Here is an 11,407-nt window from a genome sequence, read left to right as displayed (position 1 = left end):
TAGGATTCTAGGATTAAACCAAAGGGAGCACACCATCAAGGCTCTATGATTACTGAGTTTTTCTCCAAGTATAAATAATATGGAGCGACCATCAGAGTATTCCTGGTCCTTCAGCATCTGTAGCATTCTCTCTTAATTTTCTGTGGGATTGGAAGTGAGTCTCTACCGAATCATAAATTTACAATCTTTAATGTTCAATATGCACTCATCTTCGCCCGGTTTAAAATCCCCATTTCTAAATCTAACAGCTTTGTTGAAATTTCCTTATTTACTCAGTTAACTTGTTATCTTCCTGTTTGTGCCGATCTGTGGAGAGCTAGAAATTGTTTGTTGGACCTGCATGGGGCTTTTGCAGAGCCTTTTAACAGGATGTGTCCATTATTTTCTTGACTGGAATACCTTAAATTGTGTTATATTACCATGAAATCTGGATTTATGCATATCAAATTGTTATAAACTTGGACCATGCAGCATGCTTTTGGCAATTAAAAAGAAAAGAAAAGATGCCAAATTATCGAAGCAGCAACGTGGGAACAAGTAGAGCATGGATGTACATGGTTACTAGCTGGAGGTTTCACAGCTAGTATCCCAACAGGGCACCCCAGGCCCCTTTCGGGCTAGTATTGTGCTATGACACCAAAGACATTGTCGGGCTAGTACTTGTTAAAAAACGTCTTATTTTCGTAAAAAACGAAGACCACACGCTTCTATTCTAGTCCCTTTTTTCTTTTTACATATTTCGACTTCTACATGCATCCCAAACGACTTTTCAACCTATACTAAATCTCCTATGGTCAATGAGAGTACAAATGGCAAGAACTTTTGTTTTCTTTATATATTAGCTAGAACTTTGTTGTTCTTACATAAAGTAGATTATATTTTGCATATAATCCTCTTCTAGGCATAACTTGGAATGTAATGAGTAGAGTTTGTCTTAGAAATATTCACCCTTTGAAGACTCTACTTGGAAACCTCCTCCTTGGTATTAGAACTCAGTATCTTTGCTCTTACACTCTCAAGAACACTCTTCGTCAGAACTTGGACCAAGTTTTGGGAGGAGAGAATTTTGAAAAAATGGCTAGGGAGTCCAGTACTATTTGCAGACAATATTTTGTGTTAGGACCCTATGTAATTCTCTCTGTATCTTACTGTACTGCAGTGGATTCCGTAGAACAAGAAGAATGCTGGAATGCACTAAGAACCGAATGCACTACAAATGTTTGATAAAATGGAAATGAGACAATCAGAATGGTGAAAGGGCTGAATTCATTCATGTAACATGTTGGAACTATTCGAGGTAGTCCCTTCCTCTACTACAACGTACTACTATGAAAATGGCCTTACAATCCGGAATGGTCCTTGCACAGGTCCTCCCGTGCCCATAGCACCGAATCTGTAACAAACTCTCCCAGGTAAGGCTACAGTGACCCACCTGGTATGACAAACAGCACACAACGTTCTGGTTTGTGCCAACCGAAACGCTGCTTATAGCTTTAAAGATAAAAAGTTCATTACAACCTGGAACACAAAAGGAACCTACTAATTCGTACGCACAGTTTTAGCTTGTGAATGCCAAAACGGTGTGTTTTAATAACTGAAACATAAAATTGAAACATAAATTATAATAAACGGAACACACCGTTTTGGCTTATACATGCCAAAACGCTACGTTTGAGTCTCTCTTCACGACGTCGTCCCACTTGATTCACTTCACTACAACTTACTTCGTAGCACTTCACTTCACTTTTGCACATGTTGCATGAACGCCCATATGGAGAGCACTAAGGTTCGGACATATCCGTTCTACCACGTTGCAAACACCATACCAGCATTACCACACTACGATTGAACACCATGCATGATTTGAGCGATCGAGAGTCTTGTACGTCTGGACAAGTAAATCTCCAGATTTTAATTTGTTTGGCATGAGCTGCAAAGTTTGATGGTGTAAAACTTTTAAGAATTTTTCATTATTTAGTTTTTTTTTCTCTAATTCGGAATTTTCATATTGTTAAATTCCAATTCATTTTATGAGCCTAATTATTTCTATATTCTTAATCAAGAGTTTTATGCTTGAGCTATTGCATTTTGGCCTCATAAAAATTTCGTTCTTGAAATTTGCTAATATGTTTGTAATAGATAGTACTAGCAAAGTATTTTAGCTCAGGTGGATGGTGGGTTGTGCTCAGTGGGATCGATGGTGGTCAATTTTATCCCAATCTATATTGACCTGTGGGTGGGATCAGTTGGTACCCATGTGGCTATGTTCCATTCCATGGGATGGACTCTAGGACCTCCGCCCATTCTTGTTGTTGAGGTCCTCTTAAGTCAGTGCTCGTGGTCCTAAAGCAGACGGAGATGTAGTCAGGAAGGTTGTCAGGCAAACCAAAGGGCACGTTGTCCCCAACATAGTAGTCGATAGAGCTGGCACTATAATATTCGTTGCTCCAGTTACACACTCTCAGCCTTCCAGTCACATGATCCAGTTGCCTTCTAAGTCTTGCAGTATGGCTATTAGTTTGATGGCCTCCTCAAGGAAGATGAAGCGACAGAAATGGCCAAGTAATTAACATCTTCAAATTGGGAAAGATTGCCTTCATTTATGCTATATATCACGTGACAGTGCGCACGTTTTTGTTCCCTTGGTCACGATTACGAGTAATGCCCTTCAGTGTGACTTTGTTTCAAGAACACTTAAGGCTTCCCTTAACCATCTTTCACTTTAAACTTCTCTAGCTTCCTCCAGCAAAGAGACAAGTCCTACGGCTTGACACCTTTACATTCTTGTTTGAGGTCGTTGATAGTCCAGTGCCAACACAGAGGACATCACTCCATTCTACAACATTCCAAAGTGGCTAGAGGAGTTCAACTGGGGATAATTCCCCATCTCAACTTAGGATCGTGATCCAACACTAATGACATTTTTATGTAAAAACATGCAATTTTGATGTACATGCTCACCATTGACAAGTGTGTAGGCAAAATCATACGATTATTTCATGAATGATAATAAAAATGGAACTTCTCAATATCATCTATAATAAGCAGTCATACATTAAATGATCGTTGAGAGTAGTTCTAGGGTAACTTACCTGGAGTAGCTAAATTAATCAGGTCGTTGATTTGTTTGTAGTTTACGAGAAAACGTGGTTTAGTTAGGCTAATGCATAGGATGATGAATTTCTAAAGAGCGTAAAAAAAACCTAATAAGTTGATCAAGACCCATTGAATTTGTAAACATGGCCTTGAGGAAGGTTAAATTTGCACTGAGGCCCTTGATTTTCAATTATTTTCAGATTCAGCCCTTAACTATTCTATATTTTACAATGCCCTATAACTTCAAGATGGGCTTATTTTTGGTCATATTTCCAACTAACCCTTGAAAACCACCCCATCACCCCAAAACCGAACCAACCATTTCATTGCTTTTAGGCCATTTTCTTTCCAACTTTGTTCCCTTCTCCTTGAGAAGCATTCCTTGAAAAATATCCCCCTTAATTGGCACTAAAGACATAAATCTACCCATGTTGAGGCCTATAACTTAACCCATTTCTAAGTCATGGAAAAATACCATTCACAATTAATGGAGTCAAAGCTGAAATGATACAAAGGTCCAACCATATATTTTTCGACACAAGTCCCTCCTTTGATAAACCATCAAAACTCCTCTTGATGAACACGTTTTAATACGTTCTAAGCCAACATTTCTGCATCCCACCCCAAACTATTTTTTAAACAAAAATCCAATCAAGGCTCGAGTTTCTTGCAAATTCTACTTATGTGCACACATATAAATAGAATCCGAATTTATCTTAGGTTTAAATGAAACCTTTGCTTCACCATGCATGCCAAAATACACACTTCATATAGGAGCCAAACCCATCATGACCCAAAACCATACTTTGGTCAACTAAAATCTCCTCTACTCTTAGGTCACGACATATCCGTAGACCCAATCATGTTTCCATTCAGTACAAGGGTCCCTCCATTTAAATTATTGATAACTACTCTACACATCTTCTTTACAAACACACATGATATATAAAATCAAGGATAGAACCCGAAACTAACCTATTAAACCAATGGTCATAGAGAGAAATGGTCCTACTTGGTGAAAGTTGGATTAATCAAAGACACATGGCACAAGGCTTATGAGCATGACTTGAAGGTTGTGTACGATGGTCTGAAAACGGTCAGACCTAGCTATGATGGGCATGACCTGGACTGTGCAGGGATTGGGGAGACATGACATGGCAAGCCATAATTGGTCCAAGTGGATGCCAAGTGTCATACACCTATGATAATGTGTTCAAGGCACCCAATGGTGTGGACCTATTAAAAAAAATGCTCTTAAGGTGTTCTAGTGTTGCCAAATGGCATTTTAGGAGTTTCCATGTAGGTGACACATTGCATCATTCTCTCTCTCTTTTTTATTTTATTTTTTTAATCTAGGGATCTTAAATGTGACAACTTCATCTTTCTCTCGATCTAAAAAGATTTCAAACAAAAGTTATGAATTTTTCTAATATCTGATCTCTCTCTTTCTAATACATATTAATTAACCCTAAAGTTTTCTCAATTATCACAATACCCTTAGAGAAACAAGTTCGATTGTCATTAATGACCTTAAGAGAGTGTAGTAAGAGAATTGGGGGACATGGTGAGTGTTTCCTTCACTTATCATATGTATCGGCTTGACCTCATTCAAAACTAAGGCATTTTGACCTGATGAGTCTTATTTTGTCTATGCCCTTTCTTCTGATGCATGTGTGGTTCTGGCTCCGACTTTCCTAATGTATCTAACGACCTTGCTTCTGCTCGACACTAGCGCACCTTTCCTAACTATTGAGTCTGGACCCGACTTCCTAAGGTATCTAATAACCTTGATTCTGGCCCCGACTTCCAACTCACATTATGCTCTTTATGATTCAAATGCAAATATCCAACTTCTAGATATCAGTAGTTGTCCGGTCATACCCAAACTGTAATATCCCAGAGGGATAGGAGAGAGGTGTAAGCACTGCGAGGTGTGAAGTGATCTCATACTAAACATAACTATTTTCACTTTCCATAATCAAAATGAAAGAAAGTAAACCTATTTTAAACCTAAAGAAGCGCTTCTTTATTTCACTTTAGTGTACTACTTCATTTTCTTTGTTTAAGGCCCTTGTTCTACACAGAACTTCATCAGACATAAGAGAAAGCACATTCATTAAAGGAGCAGAATAATTCATGGGAGGGGGACCTTCGAAGAGATACTAAAAGTATCAACTTAACGACCTATTAACTAAAATGTGACGGACCGATTTCATATAAGCAGATCGAAATATATTGAGAAGTGTTGGGCTAATACTCCTGAAGCCAACAAAGGTCCATTAAGAATGATCAATGGTTCAAAGTAGGAAACAAAATCCTGCCTACGTGAAATGCAATACTTTATACATAAGGAGAAAATATTGCCAAAAAATCATTGTAAAAAGGAGAACAGTACCTGGTGTTGGGAATTTTGGGGCTTAAATCATTGCATCATAAGAGTATTATTGAAGAAATGCGTTGACTTAAGCATTGGAGCAGTATCCTGTCGAACCACTTGTAGAAAGTTTTTTGTGCTAAGTGTACTCTTTATTGTAGTATTCTTTTTCATGTATCATGACATTTAAAAGCTACATAAAAAAATAGAGATGTATATGTGTTGTTTCACTAATGCTCGACATAAAGAATGGGTAAAATGTGAGAGATAAAACTCTTTCAAGTAGTCATTCTTGGTGCCACACGAATACCAAGAAAAAAAATTTGATTCCACTACCTCGCTGAGAGAAAATTTTTGCATGGTTCTTTAGGATACACTTCAATAGATCTTGTATTAGCAAAGAGATTAAATCAATGTAAATAGCTATTTTTCTATTGCAAATGAATATATGCAACGATAATATTTCATTGGATCCCTTTCGGTGTCTCTCTGAAACTCCATTTCTTCAAACCTAATGCTTATTATTTCTTCGTGAAGTCTTTCACTCTCCATCTTAACAGTAACTAGGGGTGGGCAGTGGGGCCCTGCCCCTGCCCCCGCCCCCGCTGCCCCACCCCGCTTCCGCTCCGCCCCCGCATGGCGGGGCAGGCAACCCTGCTCCGCCCATGAGGGGGCGAGGCCCCCCGCCCCGCATCTAGGGCCCCTAGCTGGGACAGGTGGCGGGGAGAGCCCAACCCCGCCCCGCCCCCGCTTACATTTATATATATATATATTATATACATATATATAAACATAAATATATATTTATATTTTACAAATTGTGTATATACAAATAAATATTACAATTTGTTAGACTTGTTTACAAAATATGTATTTGCAAATTTAAAAACTACATAGTTTAAAAACTAATACACTACAATTTACACAAAATATACACTAGCAAATTTAAAAATTATATAGTTTTTAAATTATAATCATATTTACAAAATTTAAATTTATAATTTGGGTCTAAAAATGTATTTTTAATTACTTTTGCACTTAAAAATAATTTTTAAATCAAATAAAATATTATTTTTTTTAAGTAGAATGAGGCAGGGCTGATTCTAATCTGCCCCGCACCCCCCCACGTGAGCGGGGTACCCCGGCCCCGCATCCTGGGGGCGGGGGATGGGGATGAAAACCCCACCCCCCGCCCCATGCGGAGCGGGGTGAGAGGAAGGGGTGCCCCTGCCCTGTAGGGGGCGGGTAGCACCCCTAACAGTAACTCAATTGTCAACTTTGCACATTTGTCCTCGTACCTTTCTATTTCTGGTTTGTATTTATTAACTTGTTGCAGAATGTCTAAAACAAACATTTACTACATGGATGGTTTAGGTATAATATAATTACCGAATCCTCCTAATGAAAGCCTTACAAATGACTTTGAACTTTCTGCATGGTTTATCTGCATCTTGGCCATATTAACCTAGTTTTGGCTAGATATTTTATACCCAAAAGTCACATATCAAGCATAGAACAAAGAAGGGGGCTAAAAAACAAGAAGAAAACTCACCAGAAAAAACTGTTCAGGGGGTGGGAGCTTCGGCTCCTCCCCTTCCTCCTTCCTTCTCCTTCCTCTCAGCCCAGTCCTTTCTTTGTTTTTTGTTATTTTATTGTTTTTTTGGTTTTACAGGCCAAATAAGGAAGGAGTGACGTTCGAAGACTTTCCGGTGGTCAGAGGACACCACGCGCCCACATGGGGATTCAGAGGTTGCCGATCTATCAGACTACCGAACGCGGCTTTCGAAGGAGCGGCGCGTATCCTTCACGCGCAGTTTGAAGTTTGCGCGTGGCCGCCACGCGCCTCCGTGTAGTTTCTTTTCTTGGCACCACGCGTGGCGCCGCTAGATCCAGCACCTCCGACTCCTCCATGATCGTCTACCCTGTTTCTTCCTCGACTGGCGCATGTCCTACATGCCCTCTTGCAGTCTCTTTGTGTTGTGTTTTCTCCGCTTTTACAGTGTTTTCTTAGTGTTTGTATTTCTCTGTTTGTGTTGATTAATAAAGGAATAGGCTATTGGACTTATATCCAAAGCAGGGGAACCCCTCCTCTTTTGGAGGATTGGGAGTTTGGAAACTGATTTGGATACCCTTCTCTCATTTGGAGGTGGGGGTTGGTTTTTTTATCTCTGTTTTATACAGAGACTGATACTCTCTTATGAGGGTTTCGAAATTAAGACAATGCTCGTCACAAAAAAATTTGTGTGCGGGGAGGCGTACAACAGATGTGTAGTTTGACTTGTATTCAGAATTTTTCTTTATATTGACTAGTCACAGTTGTAACTTCCTTTATTAATGAAATGAAGTCTATTTCCTATAAAAAGAAAAAAAAAAGCATAGAACAAAGAGATTCAAGTTTTATCACCACCAAGGAACCCAAATTGTTTAACTACTACATTAAGAAATATTCATTCTTCTTAATAGTGTGTAGATATCATGCTATCAACTTTCTTTGATCAAGTAAACTGCAATGGATGTTGATCGCTAGTAAAACTTTTCGCATACCATTTGGTCTACAATCATAGCACCTATAGCAAGAGTTTATGCATGTCTAAAGAACTTCTAACACAAAGCTGTTGTTTGAATCAATTAAACTTTGCAAATTAAACCTCACAATCTCTTAGTTATTTGACTTATTCCAATCTAATACAAAACTTGCCTAAAGATACAGATATTCATGTTAGCCCTCTAATTCAAAATTCCTCACAAAGCGTATTGGAAAATAAATATAGAAAATATACCAGATCACTCGAACACGATTCAATAACTCTTCTCTTTCATTGTCCTCAAGAAACCTCCAACTATCATCATCTTTGCATGCATGGTGTTTAAAAATCCATGTCACCTTGCGACTATAGACCTTCGCATTCTCACATGAAGGTGCCACATGGCCATCTTTGCACTGCTTAGGACTTAGTTCCACTTTCCTTAACTTATCATATAGCTGCTCACTGGAAATTCCATGACTCTGTTCTCATATTTGCGATACTAAGCAAAAACTAATGGGAGAAGACATTGTCATCGTTCATATCATCAATCATAACTATATGTAATATATAATTGTTTAGTCATTTGAGGACTGAGAGTGTGCACCCTTACTTACCTCGTGTGGCGTATGGCTTTGGTTGCACCTTTGGATGACAAACTTGGAGGTGTGGAATGTTCTGTCACCCTTTGTCCCATTGACCATACCTCTTCTAAATTGTTTCGCATAACCCACCATACACTTTAGAAAATATCCAAAGACAACAATAATCAAGATAATCAAATGACAATGCAATATGAAATCATAAAATGTTTTTCACTATATCAAGAAAATGTCCATGTTTGCTAAATCCATTATACAAAATTTTGGACTAATTTACACAATATTAGACAATAAAAAATTTAAAAGCACCACAGATGCCATAAAAAAGATCCATTATAGGACTTTCTAGACATAAATAAATAAATAAATAAAGAAATAAAAAAATAAAAAAAACGAAAGCTACAGTATGAAAACACACAAAGTCTCCATACGCAAAGTTGAAAGAGAAAATGTGAAACCTTCAACAACGAATATAGTGTACGAAGTTGCTTAAGTCTTTTGATAATGAAAGTTGTGAGTTTTTCAATTAGAATCAACCCGGATGAGAAGGGGAAAGGATTTTCTAAAAACAATCGTGGTTATTTTTGTTTAGAGTTTCAATCTAATGGAATATTTGAAGAAAGAGTTACCTACCCAAGGATTTATGCATAGAGGCAGACTATCTTTACATTAGAAAAACTTTATTTCGTTTTGATATGGGTGCATTAAAAATTAGTAATTTGAAGGTTACAAATTCATATATGATGGGTATATAGAAGGTTGCAAAACTTGATGAGATTGTGCTGTTTCTAACTCATGTAATTTACAAAATAATTTACTTGAATAATTGAACCCCAACCAATGTCTTTCATTGCATATACTTTATCCTATTGCCAAACTCCAACTAAACTAAAATATATTTATGTTATGCGATTTTTATTTTCAAGACATTTAAAAAAAAAATCCCAACCTTCCGAAATAACATTTAATAATGTGCACAATTTATGCCATGCGTGATATACTTTTTAAATCAAATTTTAGAAACTTGTTTTTGTAACTTTGTTGATGATCCAAATAACTTTGTTTAACCAAATTCACTCTTATATTTCCCATCAAGAATTCATGATCGACATGTGCAACTAATATATATATTTTGATGTATATTACAACATGCACTTTTTTAAGCATCAATTAACGTAGTGTTGAGTGCCACTTTGCATGCACAAGAAAATATATAATTGGTATGATCTAAATAACATATTTGGCATAACATTAGCACTGAATTATTTATAACTTTTTTTTCTTTGCAAATTATTTATAACTTGTTATAACTAAGCCTTATCCCAATTCGTGTTAAGTAAAACATAAGTCAAACTTAACCAAACCCATCAATTAAATGGGTTAATTAATAGGTATCTATAGTACGCTAAATAAACTACGCAACAGACACTAATTGTGGATAAAAGATGTCTGCCTGCTCAGTTATACAATGTTCTTCACATGGCTACTTGAAAGATGGAGAAAGAAAAGAACCAGTACGCCCATACTTATTTGAATGGGGCACGTAATTAATAACCTTAATATGCTTTATACTTTCTGACATAATTTTGAGAATGAAATGGTAATAAGGGGAGGAGATCTTCTGTATCTTACATTTAATTGTAATGCTCCAATTTAAATGTTCTGAGACTGTTATAATTTTCCAAATTAATGGTTCAAGTCTGTTGATAATGGTTCATAAGGTAGTGATAAAACGAGTTACACATGAGACATGTATGGTAACACATGTTAGGAACTGCATATAAGAACAATATGTGTAAAGATTTCCTATTGAGAAATACTTAGATGTGGTACTCATCTTTTTCTTCTCAAAACATTGCAAAAATCAAATATGAAGTATGTACAAGTTTTATTCTTTTAGGAAACATATTTAGTAATTGATTTACAATTAAACAATATTTGAAATTATATAAAATAGAAAAACATAAGATTCAAGAGAAACAACCGTCGATGAAAATCTTAAGGTGTCGTTTGGATTCGAAGATGAGTTGAGATGAGTTGAGATGGGTTGTGAATAGTAATGAGATAGGTTGTGAATAATAATGAGATTTGTGAGTTAAAGTTGTTGAATAGTAATGAATAGTAGTGAGATGAGTTGAGATGAATTGAGATAGGTTGTGAATACAAACGAGGTATTTCTTAAAATTAATGATATAAGCATATTTAATTTTTTCTCAAAAGCTAAAGGCATGATTTTTCCTTAAAACCTTCAAAACTTTAAAAGGGCATAACTTTGTGCTCAAGTGTCCGCTTGAGGCGGTTTTTTATTTCACATAACTTTTCGAGATCTACATGTTGAGAAAAAAATGTATTTTTTTTCCTTGAAATTGTCATACATCAAACATGTATGGAAACATATGTTAGGAACTGCACGTATAAAATACTTTGATTTGAGAAATATTTTGATTTGAGACTCATTTTTTCTTCTCGAAATATTACAAAAATCAAATGTGCTGTACGTAAAAATTTCATTTGAAGAACCATATTTATTAATCGATTTATACATAAATAATATTTAAAATCATATAAAATAGAAAAACATGAGATTCAAGAGAAACAACCGTTGAAGAAAATCTCACATTTCTTAAGATAGTGATATGTGCAGATTTAATTTTTCCTCAAAAGTATAAGGCATGATTTTTCCTTAAAAATCTTTAAAACTTTAAAAGTGCATAACTTTGCGCTCAAGTATATGCTTGAGGCGATTCTTTATTTCACATGCATAACTTTTTGAGATCTACACGTTGAGAAAAAATGTATTTTTTTTCTTG

The sequence above is a fragment of the Juglans microcarpa x Juglans regia genome, chromosome 8D (genome assembly GCF_004785595.1).
Source record: "Juglans microcarpa x Juglans regia isolate MS1-56 chromosome 8D, Jm3101_v1.0, whole genome shotgun sequence".
Lineage (NCBI taxonomy): Eukaryota > Viridiplantae > Streptophyta > Magnoliopsida > Fagales > Juglandaceae > Juglans > Juglans microcarpa x Juglans regia.
Note: the sequence above shows the minus strand (reverse complement) of the source record.